We start from the raw sequence: 15,773 nt of genomic DNA on the forward strand, positions 1-15,773 counted from the left end.
CCCCCATTTCGACCGTTTTTAAAAACTCTAAAATCAACAATGGAAGTCGTAGATATGCTTGTTAGATCTCTTAAGAACTATTACATGCTTCGATTCAATAAGGCTAGGCCACTTTATGCCCCTTTTAGTGAAAGAAAAAGGGTCAAAAACGAGTGAAATCCGTAAATTAACAAGGAAATTCACTTAACCCCCATTTCGGCCGTTTTTGAAAACTTTAAAATCAACCATGGAAGTGGTATATATGCTTGTTAGATTTCCTAGGAACTATTACATGCTTCGATTCAATAAGGCTAGGCCACTTTATGCCCTTTTTAGTGAAAGAAAAAGGGTCAAAAACGAGTGATCGGTAAATTAACAAGGAAATTCACTTAACCCCCATTTCGTCCGTTTTTGAAAACTTCAAAATCAACCATGGAAGTCGTAGATATGCTTGTTAGATTTACTAGGAACTATTACATGCTTCGATTCAATAAGGGTAGGCCACTTTATGCCCTTTTTAGTGAAAGAAAAAGGGTCAAAAGACGAGTGAAATCAGTAAATTAACAAGAAAATTCAATTAACCCCCATTTCGGCCATTTTTGAAAACACTAAAATCAACCATGGAAGTCGTAGATATGCTTGTTATATCTCCTAGGAACTATTACATGCTTCAATTCAATAAGGCTAGGCCACTTTATGCCCTTTTTAGTGAAAGAAAAAGGGTCAAAAACGAGGGAAATCCGTAAATTAACAAGGAAATTCACTTAACCCCCATTTCGGCCGTTTTTGAAAACTCTAAAATCAACCATGGAAGTCGTAGATATGCTTGTTAGATTTGTTAAGAACTATTACATGCTTCGATTCAATAAGGCTAGGCCACTTTATGCCCTTTTTAGTGATAGAAAAAGGGTCAAAAACGAGTGAAATCCGTAAATTAACAAGGAAATTCACTTAACCCCCATTTTGGCCGCTTTTAAAAATTCTAAAATAAACCATGGAAGTCGTAGATATTCTAGCTAGATTTCCTAGGAACTGTTACATGCTTCGATTCAATAAGGCTAGGCCACTTTATGACCTTTTTAGTGAAAGAAAAAGGGTCCTAAACGAGGGAAATCCGTAAATTAACAAGGAAATTCACTTAACCCCCATTTCGACCGTTTTTAAAAACTCTAAAATCAACAATGGAAGTCGTAGATATGCTTGTTAGATCTCTTAAGAACAATTACATGCTTCGATTCAATAAGGCTAGGCCACTTTATGCCCCTTTTAGTGAAAGAAAAAGGGTCAAAAACGAGTGAAATCCGTAAATTAACAAGGAAATTCACTTAACCCCCATTTCGGCCGTTTTTGAAAACTTTAAAATCAACCATGGAAGTGGTATATATGCTTGTTAGATTTCCTAGGAACTATTACAGGCTTCGATTCAATAAGGCTAGGCCACTTTATGCCCTTTTTAGTGAAAGAAAAAGGGTCAAAAACGAGTGATCGGTAAATTAACAAGGAAATTCACTTAACCCCCATTTCGTCCGTTTTTGAAAACTTCAAAATCAACCATGGAAGTCGTAGATATGCTTGTTAGATTTACTAGGAACTATTACATGCTTCGATTCAATAAGGGTAGGCCACTTTATGCCCTTTTTAGTGAAAGAAAAAGGGTCAAAAGACGAGTGAAATCTGTAAATTAACAAGAAAATTCAATTAACCCCCATTTCGGCCATTTTTGAAAACACTAAAATCAACCATGGAAGTCGTAGATATGCTTGTTATATCTCCTAGGAACTATTACATGCTTCGATTCAATAAGGGTAGGCCACTTTATGCCATTTTTATTGAAAGAAAAAGGGTCAAAAACGAGGGAATTCCGCAAATTAACAAGGAAATTCACTTAACCCCCATTTCGGCCGTTTTTGAAAACTCTAAAATCAACCATGGAAGTGGTAGATATGCTTGTTAGATTTCCTAGGAACTATTACATGCTTCGATTCAAAAAGGCAAGGCCACTCTATGCCCTTTTTAGTGAAAGAAAAAGGGTCAAAAACGAGTGAAATCCATAAATTAACAAGGAAATTCACTTAACCCTCATTTTGGCCGTTTTTGAAAACTCTAAAATCAACCATGGAAGTGGTAGATATGCTAGTTATATTTCCTAGGAACTATTACATGCTTCAATTCAATAAGGCTAGGCCACTTTATGCCCTTTTTAGTGAAAGAAAAAGGGTCAAAAAGGAGGGAAATCCGTAAATTAACAAGGAAATTCACTTAACCCCCATTTCGGCCGTTTTTGAAAACTCTAAAATCAACCATGGAAGTCGTAAATATGCTTGTTAGATTTGTTAAGAACTATTACATGCTTCGATTCAATAAGGATAGGCCACTTTATGCCCTTTTTAGTGATAGAAAAAGGGTCAAAAACGAGTGAAATCCGTAAATTAACAAGGAAATTCACTTAACCCCCATTTTGGCCGCTTTTAAAAATTCTAAAATAAACCATGGAAGTCGTAGATATTCTAGCTAGATTTCCTAGGAACTGTTACATGCTTCGATTCAATAAGGCTAGGCCACTTTATGACCTTTTTAGTGAAAGAAAAAGGGTCCTAAACGAGGGAAATCCGTAAATTAACAAGGAAATTCACTTAACCCCCATTTCGACCGTTTTTAAAAACTCTAAAATCAACAATGGAAGTCGTAGATATGCTTGTTAGATCTCTTAAGAACTATTACATGCTTCGATTCAATAAGGCTAGGCCACTTTATGCCCCTTTTAGTGAAAGAAAAAGGGTCAAAAACGAGTGAAATCCGTAAATTAACAAGGAAATTCACTTAACCCCCATTTCGGCCGTTTTTGAAAACTTTAAAATCAACCATGGAAGTGGTATATATGCTTGTTAGATTTCCTAGGAACTATTACATGCTTCGATTCAATAAGGCTAGGCCACTTTATGCCCTTTTTAGTGAAAGAAAAAGGGTCAAAAACGAGTGATCGGTAAATTAACAAGGAAATTCACTTAACCCCCATTTCGTCCGTTTTTGAAAACTTCAAAATCAACCATGGAAGTCGTAGATATGCTTGTTAGATTTACTAGGAACTATTACATGCTTCGATTCAATAAGGGTAGGCCACTTTATGCCCTTTTTAGTGAAAGAAAAAGGGTCAAAAGACGAGTGAAATCTGTAAATTAACAAGAAAATTCAATTAACCCCCATTTCGGCCATTTTTGAAAACACTAAAATCAACCATGGAAGTCGTAGATATGCTTGTTATATCTCCTAGGAACTATTACATGCTTCGATTCAATAAGGGTAGGCCACTTTATGCCATTTTTATTGAAAGAAAAAGGGTCAAAAACGAGGGAATTCCGCAAATTAACAAGGAAATTCACTTAACCCCCATTTCGGCCGTTTTTGAAAACTCTAAAATCAACCATGGAAGTGGTAGATATGCTTGTTAGATTTCCTAGGAACTATTACATGCTTCGATTCAAAAAGGCAAGGCCACTCTATGCCCTTTTTAGTGAAAGAAAAAGGGTCAAAAACGAGTGAAATCCATAAATTAACAAGGAAATTCACTTAACCCTCATTTTGGCCGTTTTTGAAAACTCTAAAATCAACCATGGAAGTGGTAGATATGCTAGTTATATTTCCTAGGAACTATTACATGCTTCAATTCAATAAGGCTAGGCCACTTTATGCCCTTTTTAGTGAAAGAAAAAGGGTCAAAAACGAGGGAAATCCGTAAATTAACAAGGAAATTCACTTAACCCCCATTTCGGCCGTTTTTGAAAACTCTAAAATCAACCATGGAAGTCGTAGATATGCTTGTTAGATTTGTTAAGAACTATTACATGCTTCGATTCAATAAGGCTAGGCCACTTTATGCCCTTTTTAGTGATAGAAAAAGGGTCAAAAACGAGTGAAATCCGTAAATTAACAAGGAAATTCACTTAACCCCCATTTTGGCCGCTTTTAAAAATTCTAAAATAAACCATGGAAGTCGTAGATATTCTAGCTAGATTTCCTAGGAACTGTTACATGCTTCGATTCAATAAGGCTAGGCCACTTTATGACCTTTTTAGTGAAAGAAAAAGGGTCCTAAACGAGGGAAATCCGTAAATTAACAAGGAAATTCACTTAACCCCCATTTCGACCGTTTTTAAAAACTCTAAAATCAACAATGGAAGTCGTAGATATGCTTGTTAGATCTCTTAAGAACTATTACATGCTTCGATTCAATAAGGCTAGGCCACTTTATGCCCCTTTTAGTGAAAGAAAAAGGGTCAAAAACGAGTGAAATCCGTAAATTAACAAGGAAATTCACTTAACCCCCATTTCGGCCGTTTTTGAAAACTTTAAAATCAACCATGGAAGTGGTATATATGCTTGTTAGATTTCCTAGGAACTATTACATGCTTCGATTCAATAAGGCTAGGCCACTTTATGCCCTTTTTAGTGAAAGAAAAAGGGTCAAAAACGAGTGATCGGTAAATTAACAAGGAAATTCACTTAACCCCCATTTCGTCCGTTTTTGAAAACTTCAAAATCAACCATGGAAGTCGTAGATATGCTTGTTAGATTTACTAGGAACTATTACATGCTTCGATTCAATAAGGGTAGGCCACTTTATGCCCTTTTTAGTGAAAGAAAAAGGGTCAAAAGACGAGTGAAATCAGTAAATTAACAAGAAAATTCAATTAACCCCCATTTCGGCCATTTTTGAAAACACTAAAATCAACCATGGAAGTCGTAGATATGCTTGTTATATCTCCTAGGAACTATTACATGCTTCAATTCAATAAGGCTAGGCCACTTTATGCCCTTTTTAGTGAAAGAAAAAGGGTCAAAAACGAGGGAAATCCGTAAATTAACAAGGAAATTCACTTAACCACCATTTCGGCCGTTTTTGAAAACTCTAAAATCAACCATGGAAGTCGTAGATATGCTTGTTAGATTTGTTAAGAACTATTACATGCTTCGATTCAATAAGGCTAGGCCACTTTATGCCCTTTTTAGTGATAGAAAAAGGGTCAAAAACGAGTGAAATCCGTAAATTAACAAGGAAATTCACTTAACCCCCATTTTGGCCGCTTTTAAAAATTCTAAAATAAACCATGGAAGTCGTAGATATTCTAGCTAGATTTCCTAGGAACTGTTACATGCTTCGATTCAATAAGGCTAGGCCACTTTATGACCTTTTTAGTGAAAGAAAAAGGGTCCTAAACGAGGGAAATCCGTAAGGTAACAAGGAAATTCACTTAACCCCCATTTCGACCGTTTTTAAAAACTCTAAAATCAACAATGGAAGTCGTAGATATGCTTGTTAGATCTCTTAAGAACTATTACATGCTTCGATTCAATAAGGCTAGGCCACTTTATGCGCCTTTTAGTGAAAGAAAAAGGGTCAAAAACGAGTGAAATCCGTAAATTAACAAGGAAATTCACTTAACCCCCATTTCGGCCGTTTTTGAAAACTTTAAAATCAACCATGGAAGTGGTATATATGCTTGTTAGATTTCCTAGGAACTATTACAGGCTTCGATTCAATAAGGCTAGGCCACTTTATGCCCTTTTTAGTGAAAGAAAAAGGGTCAAAAACGAGTGATCGGTAAATTAACAAGGAAATTCACTTAACCCCCATTTCGTCCGTTTTTGAAAACTTCAAAATCAACCATGGAAGTCGTAGATATGCTTGTTAGATTTACTAGGAACTATTACATGCTTCGATTCAATAAGGGTAGGCCACTTTATGCCCTTTTTAGTGAAAGAAAAAGGGTCAAAAGACGAGTGAAATCTGTAAATTAACAAGAAAATTCAATTAACCCCCATTTCGGCCATTTTTGAAAACACTAAAATCAACCATGGAAGTCGTAGATATGCTTGTTATATCTCCTAGGAACTATTACATGCTTCGATTCAATAAGGCTAGGCCACTTTATGCCCTTTTTAGTGAAAGAAAAAGGGTCAAAAACGAGGGAATTCCGTAAATTAACAAGGAAATTCACTTAACCCCCATTTTGGCCGCTTTCAAAAATTCTAAAATAAACCATGGAAGTCGTAGATATTCTAGTTAGATTTCCAAGGAACTATTACATGCTTCGATTCAATAAAGGTAGGCCACTTTATGCCCTTTTTAGTGAAAGAAAAAGGGTCAAAAGACGAGTGAAATCTGTAAATTAACAAGAAAATTCAATTAACCCCCATTTCGGCCATTTTTGAAAACACTAAAATCAACCACGGAAGTCGTAGATATGCTTGTTATATCTCCTAGGAACTATTACATGCTTCGATTCAATAAGGCTAGGCCACTTTATGCCCTTTTTAGTGAAAGAAAAAGGGTCAAAAACGAGGGAATTCCGTAAATTAACAAGGAAATTCATTTAACCCCCATTTCGGTCGTTTTTGAAAACTCTAAAATCAACCATGGAAGTCGTAGATATGCTTGTTAGATTTCCTAGAAACTATTACATGCTTCGATTCAATTAGGCTAGGCCACTTTATGCCCTTTTTATTGAAAGAAAAAGGGTCAAAAACAAGGGAATTCCGCAAATTAACAAGGAAATTCACTTAACCCCCATTTCGGCCGTTTTTGAAAACTCTAAAATCAACCATGGAAGTGGTAGATATGCTTGTTAGATTTCCTAGGAACTATTACATGCTTCAATTCAATAAGGCTAGGCCACTTTATGCCCTTTTTAGTGAAAGACAAAGGGTCAAAAACGAGGGAAATCCGTAAATTAACAAGGAAATTCACTTAACCCCCATTTCGGCCGTTTTTGAAAACTCTAAAATCAACCATGGAAGTCGTAGATATGCTTGTTAGATTTGTTAAGAACTATTACATGCTTCGATTCAATAAGGCTAGGCCACTTTATGCCCTTTTTAGTGATAGAAAAAGGGTCAAAAAAGAGTGAAATCCGTAAATTAACGAGGAAATTCACTTAACCCCCATTTTGGCCGCTTTTAAAAATTTTAAAATAAACCATGGAAGTCGTAGATATTCTAGTTAGATTTCCTAGGAACTGTTACATGTTTCGATTCAATAAGGCTAGGCCACTTTATGACCTTTTTAGTGAAAGAAAAAGGGTCAAAAACGAGGGAAATCCGTAAATTAACAAGGAAATTCACTTAACCCCCATTTCGACCGTTTTTAAAAACTCTAAAATCAACCATGGAAGTCGTAGATATGCTTGTTAGATTTCTTAAGAACTATTACATGCTTCGATTCAATTAGGCTAGGCCACTTTATGCCCCTTTTAGTGAAAGAAAAAGGGTCAAAAACGAGTGAAATCCGTAAATTAACAAGGAAATTCACTTAATCCCCATTTCGGCCGTTTTTGAAAACTTTAAAATCAACCATGGAAGTGGCATATATGCTTGTTAGATTTCCTAGGAACTATTACATGCTTCGATTCAATAAGGCTAGGCCACTTTATGCCCTTTTTAGTGAAAGAAAAAGGGTCAAAAACGAGTGATCGGTAAATTAACAAGGAAATTCACTTAACCCCCATTTCGTCCGTTTTTGAAAACATCAAAATCAACCATGGAAGTCGTAGATATGCTTGTTAGATTTCCTAGGAACTATTACATGCTTCGATTCAATAAGGGTAGGCCACTTTATGCCATTTTTATTGAAAGAAAAAGGATCAAAAACGAGGGAATTCCGCAAATTAACAAGGAAATTCACTTAACCCCCATTTCGGCCGTTTTTGAAAACTCTAAAATCAACCATGGAAGTGGTAGATATGCTTGTTAGATTTCCTAGGAACTGTTACATGCTTCGATTCAATAAGGCAAGGCCACTCTATGCCCTTTTTAGTGAAAGAAAAAGGGTCAAAAACGAGTGAAATCCATAAATTAACAAGGAAATTCACTTAACCCTCATTTTGGCCGTTTTTGAAAACTCTAAAATCAACCATGGAAGTGGTAGATATGCTAGTTAGATTTCCTAGGAACTATTACATGCTTCAATTCAATAAGGCTAGGCCACTTTATGCCCTTTTTAGTGAAAGAAAAAGGGTCAAAAACGAGGGAAATCCGTAAATTAACAAGGAAATTCACTTAACCCCCATTTCGGCCGTTTTTGAAAACTCTAAAATCAACCATGGAAGTCGTAGATATGCTTGTTAGATTTGTTAAGAACTATTACATGCTTCGATTCAATAAGGCTAGGCCACTTTATGCCCTTTTTAGTGATAGAAAAAGGGTCAAAAACGAGTGAAATCCGTAAATTAACAAGGAAATTCACTTAACCCCCATTTTGGCCGCTTTTAAAAATTCTAAAATAAACCATGGAAGTCGTAGATATTCTAGCTAGATTTCCTAGGAACTGTTACATGCTTCGATTCAATAAGGCTAGGCCACTTTATGACCTTTTTAGTGAAAGAAAAAGGGTCCTAAACGAGGGAAATCCGTAAATTAACAAGGAAATTCACTTAACCCCCATTTCGACCGTTTTTAAAAACTCTAAAATCAACAATGGAAGTCGTAGATATGCTTGTTAGATCTCTTAAGAACTATTACATGCTTCGATTCAATAAGGCTAGGCCACTTTATGCCCCTTTTAGTGAAAGAAAAAGGGTCAAAAACGAGTGAAATCCGTAAATTAACAAGGAAATTCACTTAACCCCCATTTCGGCCGTTTTTGAAAACTTTAAAATCAACCATGGAAGTGGTATATATGCTTGTTAGATTTCCTAGGAACTATTACATGCTTCGATTCAATAAGGCTAGGCCACTTTATGCCCTTTTTAGTGAAAGAAAAAGGGTCAAAAACGAGTGATCGGTAAATTAACAAGGAAATTCACTTAACCCCCATTTCGTCCGTTTTTGAAAACTTCAAAATCAACCATGGAAGTCGTAGATATGCTTGTTAGATTTACTAGGAACTATTACATGCTTCGATTCAATAAGGGTAGGCCACTTTATGCCCTTTTTAGTGAAAGAAAAAGGGTCAAAAGACGAGTGAAATCAGTAAATTAACAAGAAAATTCAATTAACCCCCATTTCGGCCATTTTTGAAAACACTAAAATCAACCATGGAAGTCGTAGATATGCTTGTTATATCTCCTAGGAACTATTACATGCTTCAATTCAATAAGGCTAGGCCACTTTATGCCCTTTTTAGTGAAAGAAAAAGGGTCAAAAACGAGGAAAATCCGTAAATTAACAAGGAAATTCACTTAACCACCATTTCGGCCGTTTTTGAAAACTCTAAAATCAACCATGGAAGTCGTAGATATGCTTGTTAGATTTGTTAAGAACTATTACATGCTTCGATTCAATAAGGCTAGGCCACTTTATGCCCTTTTTAGTGATAGAAAAAGGGTCAAAAAAGAGTGAAATCCGTAAATTAACGAGGAAATTCACTTAACCCCCATTTTGGCCGCTTTTAAAAATTTTAAAATAAACCATGGAAGTCGTAGATATTCTAGTTAGATTTCCTAGGAACTGTTACATGTTTCGATTCAATAAGGCTAGGCCACTTTATGACCTTTTTAGTGAAAGAAAAAGGGTCAAAAACGAGGGAAATCCGTAAATTAACAAGGAAATTCACTTAACCCCCATTTCGACCGTTTTTAAAAACTCTAAAATCAACCATGGAAGTCGTAGATATGCTTGTTAGATTTCTTAAGAACTATTACATGCTTCGATTCAATTAGGCTAGGCCACTTTATGCCCCTTTTAGTGAAAGAAAAAGGGTCAAAAACGAGTGAAATCCGTAAATTAACAAGGAAATTCACTTAATCCCCATTTCGGCCGTTTTTGAAAACTTTAAAATCAACCATGGAAGTGGCATATATGCTTGTTAGATTTCCTAGGAACTATTACATGCTTCGATTCAATAAGGCTAGGCCACTTTATGCCCTTTTTAGTGAAAGAAAAAGGGTCAAAAACGAGTGATCGGTAAATTAACAAGGAAATTCACTTAACCCCCATTTCGTCCGTTTTTGAAAACTTCAAAATCAACCATGGAAGTCGTAGATATGCTTGTTAGATTTCCTAGGAACTATTACATGCTTCGATTCAATAAGGGTAGGCCACTTTATGCCATTTTTATTGAAAGAAAAAGGATAAAAAACGAGGGAATTCCGCAAATTAACAAGGAAATTCACTTAACCCCCATTTCGGCCGTTTTTGAAAACTCTAAAATCAACCATGGAAGTGGTAGATATGCTTGTTAGATTTCCTAGGAACTGTTACATGCTTCGATTCAATAAGGCAAGGCCACTCTATGCCCTTTTTAGTGAAAGAAAAAGGGTCAAAAACGAGTGAAATCCATAAATTAACAAGGAAATTCACTTAACCCTCATTTTGGCCGTTTTTGAAAACTCTAAAATCAACCATGGAAGTGGTAGATATGCTAGTTAGATTTCCTAGGAACTATTACATGCTTCAATTCAATAAGGCTAGGCCACTTTATGCCCTTTTTAGTGAAAGAAAAAGGGTCAAAAACGAGGGAAATCCGTAAATTAACAAGGAAATTCACTTAACCCCCATTTCGGCCGTTTTTGAAAACTCTAAAATCAACCATGGAAGTCGTAGATATGCTTGTTAGATTTGTTAAGAACTATTACATGCTTCGATTCAATAAGGCTAGGCCACTTTATGCCCTTTTTAGTGATAGAAAAAGGGTCAAAAACGAGTGAAATCCGTAAATTAACAAGGAAATTCACTTAACCCCCATTTTGGCCGCTTTTAAAAATTCTAAAATAAACCATGGAAGTCGTAGATATTCTAGCTAGATTTCCTAGGAACTGTTACATGCTTCGATTCAATAAGGCTAGGCCACTTTATGACCTTTTTAGTGAAAGAAAAAGGGTCCTAAACGAGGGAAATCCGTAAATTAACAAGGAAATTCACTTAACCCCCATTTCGACCGTTTTTAAAAACTCTAAAATCAACAATGGAAGTCGTAGATATGCTTGTTAGATCTCTTAAGAACTATTACATGCTTCGATTCAATAAGGCTAGGCCACTTTATGCCCCTTTTAGTGAAAGAAAAAGGGTCAAAAACGAGTGAAATCCGTAAATTAACAAGGAAATTCACTTAACCCCCATTTCGGCCGTTTTTGAAAACTTTAAAATCAACCATGGAAGTGGTATATATGCTTGTTAGATTTCCTAGGAACTATTACATGCTTCGATTCAATAAGGCTAGGCCACTTTATGCCCTTTTTAGTGAAAGAAAAAGGGTCAAAAACGAGTGATCGGTAAATTAACAAGGAAATTCACTTAACCCCCATTTCGTCCGTTTTTGAAAACTTCAAAATCAACCATGGAAGTCGTAGATATGCTTGTTAGATTTACTAGGAACTATTACATGCTTCGATTCAATAAGGGTAGGCCACTTTATGCCCTTTTTAGTGAAAGAAAAAGGGTCAAAAGACGAGTGAAATCAGTAAATTAACAAGAAAATTCAATTAACCCCCATTTCGGCCATTTTTGAAAACACTAAAATCAACCATGGAAGTCGTAGATATGCTTGTTATATCTCCTAGGAACTATTACATGCTTCAATTCAATAAGGCTAGGCCACTTTATGCCCTTTTTAGTGAAAGAAAAAGGGTCAAAAACGAGGAAAATCCGTAAATTAACAAGGAAATTCACTTAACCACCATTTCGGCCGTTTTTGAAAACTCTAAAATCAACCATGGAAGTCGTAGATATGCTTGTTAGATTTGTTAAGAACTATTACATGCTTCGATTCAATAAGGCTAGGCCACTTTATGCCCTTTTTAGTGATAGAAAAAGGGTCAAAAACGAGTGAAATCCGTAAATTAACAAGGAAATTCACTTAACCCCCATTTTGGCCGCTTTTAAAAATTCTAAAATAAACCATGGAAGTCGTAGATATTCTAGCTAGATTTCCTAGGAACTGTTACATGCTTCGATTCAATAAGGCTAGGCCACTTTATGACCTTTTTAGTGAAAGAAAAAGGGTCCTAAACGAGGGAAATCCGTAAATTAACAAGGAAATTCACTTAACCCCCATTTCGACCGTTTTTAAAAACTCTAAAATCAACAATGGAAGTCGTAGATATGCTTGTTAGATCTCTTAAGAACTATTACATGCTTCGATTCAATAAGGCTAGGCCACTTTATGCCCCTTTTAGTGAAAGAAAAAGGGTCAAAAACGAGTGAAATCCGTAAATTAACAAGGAAATTCACTTAACCCCCATTTCGGCCGTTTTTGAAAACTTTAAAATCAACCATGGAAGTGGTATATATGCTTGTTATATTTCCTAGGAACTATTACAGGCTTCGATTCAATAAGGCTAGGCCACTTTATGCCCTTTTTAGTGAAAGAAAAAGGGTCAAAAACGAGGAAAATCCGTAAATTAACAAGGAAATTCACTTAACCACCATTTCGGCCGTTTTTGAAAACTCTAAAATCAACCATGGAAGTCGTAGATATGCTTGTTAGATTTGTTAAGAACTATTACATGCTTCGATTCAATAAGGCTAGGCCACTTTATGCCCTTTTTAGTGATAGAAAAAGGGTCAAAAAAGAGTGAAATCCGTAAATTAACGAGGAAATTCACTTAACCCCCATTTTGGCCGCTTTTAAAAATTTTAAAATAAACCATGGAAGTCGTAGATATTCTAGTTAGATTTCCTAGGAACTGTTACATGTTTCGATTCAATAAGGCTAGGCCACTTTATGACCTTTTTAGTGAAAGAAAAAGGGTCAAAAACGAGGGAAATCCGTAAATTAACAAGGAAATACACTTAACCCCCATTTCGACCGTTTTTAAAAACTCTAAAATCAACCATGGAAGTCGTAGATATGCTTGTTAGATTTCTTAAGAACTATTACATGCTTCGATTCAATTAGGCTAGGCCACTTTATGCCCCTTTTAGTGAAAGAAAAAGGGTCAAAAACGAGTGAAATCCGTAAATTAACAAGGAAATTCACTTAATCCCCATTTCGGCCGTTTTTGAAAACTTTAAAATCAACCATGGAAGTGGCATATATGCTTGTTAGATTTCCTAGGAACTATTACATGCTTCGATTCAATAAGGCTAGGCCACTTTATGCCCTTTTTAGTGAAAGAAAAAGGGTCAAAAACGAGTGATCGGTAAATTAACAAGGAAATTCACTTAACCCCCATTTCGTCCGTTTTTGAAAACTTCAAAATCAACCATGGAAGTCGTAGATATGCTTGTTAGATTTCCTAGGAACTATTACATGCTTCGATTCAATAAGGGTAGGCCACTTTATGCCATTTTTATTGAAAGAAAAAGGATCAAAAACGAGGGAATTCCGCAAATTAACAAGGAAATTCACTTAACCCCCATTTCGGCCGTTTTTGAAAACTCTAAAATCAACCATGGAAGTGGTAGATATGCTTGTTAGATTTCCTAGGAACTGTTACATGTTTCGATTCAATAAGGCAAGGCCACTCTATGCCCTTTTTAGTGAAAGAAAAAGGGTCAAAAACGAGTGAAATCCATAAATTAACAAGGAAATTCACTTAACCCTCATTTTGGCCGTTTTTGAAAACTCTAAAATCAACCATGGAAGTGGTAGATATGCTAGTTAGATTTCCTAGGCACTATTACATGCTTCAATTCAATAAGGCTAGGCCACTTTATGCCCTTTTTAGTGAAAGAAAAAGGGTCAAAAACGAGGGAAATCCGTAAATTAACAAGGAAATTCACTTAACCCCCATTTCGGCCGTTTTTGAAAACTCTAAAATCAACCATGGAAGTCGTAGATATGCTTGTTAGATTTGTTAAGAACTATTACATGCTTCGATTCAATAAGGCTAGGCCACTTTATGCCCTTTTTAGTGATAGAAAAAGGGTCAAAAACGAGTGAAATCCGTAAATTAACAAGGAAATTCACTTAACCCCCATTTTGGCCGCTTTTAAAAATTCTAAAATAAACCATGGAAGTCGTAGATATTCTAGCTAGATTTCCTAGGAACTGTTACATGCTTCGATTCAATAAGGCTAGGCCACTTTATGACCTTTTTAGTGAAAGAAAAAGGGTCCTAAACGAGGGAAATCCGTAAATTAACAAGGAAATTCACTTAACCCCCATTTCGACCGTTTTTAAAAACTCTAAAATCAACAATGGAAGTCGTAGATATGCTTGTTAGATCTCTTAAGAACTATTACATGCTTCGATTCAATAAGGCTAGGCCACTTTATGCCCCTTTTAGTGAAAGAAAAAGGGTCAAAAACGAGTGAAATCCGTAAATTAACAAGGAAATTCACTTAACCCCCATTTCGGCCGTTTTTGAAAACTTTAAAATCAACCATGGAAGTGGTATATATGCTTGTTAGATTTCCTAGGAACTATTACATGCTTCGATTCAATAAGGCTAGGCCACTTTATGCCCTTTTTAGTGAAAGAAAAAGGGTCAAAAACGAGTGATCGGTAAATTAACAAGGAAATTCACTTAACCCCCATTTCGTCCGTTTTTGAAAACTTCAAAATCAACCATGGAAGTCGTAGATATGCTTGTTAGATTTACTAGGAACTATTACATGCTTCGATTCAATAAGGGTAGGCCACTTTATGCCCTTTTTAGTGAAAGAAAAAGGGTCAAAAGACGAGTGAAATCAGTAAATTAACAAGAAAATTCAATTAACCCCCATTTCGGCCATTTTTGAAAACACTAAAATCAACCATGGAAGTCGTAGATATGCTTGTTATATCTCCTAGGAACTATTACATGCTTCAATTCAATAAGGCTAGGCCACTTTATGCCCTTTTTAGTGAAAGAAAAAGGGTCAAAAACGAGGAAAATCCGTAAATTAACAAGGAAATTCACTTAACCACCATTTCGGCCGTTTTTGAAAACTCTAAAATCAACCATGGAAGTCGTAGATATGCTTGTTAGATTTGTTAAGAACTATTACATGCTTCGATTCAATAAGGCTAGGCCACTTTATGCCCTTTTTAGTGATAGAAAAAGGGTCAAAAACGAGTGAAATCCGTAAATTAACAAGGAAATTCACTTAACCCCCATTTTGGCCGCTTTTAAAAATTCTAAAATAAACCATGGAAGTCGTAGATATTCTAGCTAGATTTCCTAGGAACTGTTACATGCTTCGATTCAATAAGGCTAGGCCACTTTATGACCTTTTTAGTGAAAGAAAAAGGGTCCTAAACGAGGGAAATCCGTAAATTAACAAGGAAATTCACTTAACCCCCATTTCGACCGTTTTTAAAAACTCTAAAATCAACAATGGAAGTCGTAGATATGCTTGTTAGATCTCTTAAGAACTATTACATGCTTCGATTCAATAAGGCTAGGCCACTTTATGCCCCTTTTAGTGAAAGAAAAAGGGTCAAAAACGAGTGAAATCCGTAAATTAACAAGGAAATTCACTTAACCCCCATTTCGGCCGTTTTTGAAAACTTTAAAATCAACCATGGAAGTGGTATATATGCTTGTTATATTTCCTAGGAACTATTACAGGCTTCGATTCAATAAGGCTAGGCCACTTTATGCCCTTTTTAGTGAAAGAAAAAGGGTCAAAAACGAGTGATCGGTAAATTAACAAGGAAATTCACTTAACCCCCATTTCGTCCGTTTTTGAAAACTTCAAAATCAACCATGGAAGTCGTAGATATGCTTGTTAGATTTACTAGGAACTATTACATGCTTCGATTCAATAAGGGTAGGCCACTTTATGCCCTTTTTAGTGAAAGAAAAAGGGTCAAAAGACGAGTGAAATCTGTAAATTAACAAGAAAATTCAATTAACCCCCATTTCGGCCATTTTTGAAAACACTAAAATCAACCATGGAAGTCGTAGATATGCTTGTTATATCTCCTAGGAACT

This window comes from Medicago sativa, chromosome 8 (genome assembly GCF_051527215.1).
Source record: "Medicago sativa cultivar Bolivia chromosome 8, Bolivia_mono, whole genome shotgun sequence".
Lineage (NCBI taxonomy): Eukaryota > Viridiplantae > Streptophyta > Magnoliopsida > Fabales > Fabaceae > Medicago > Medicago sativa.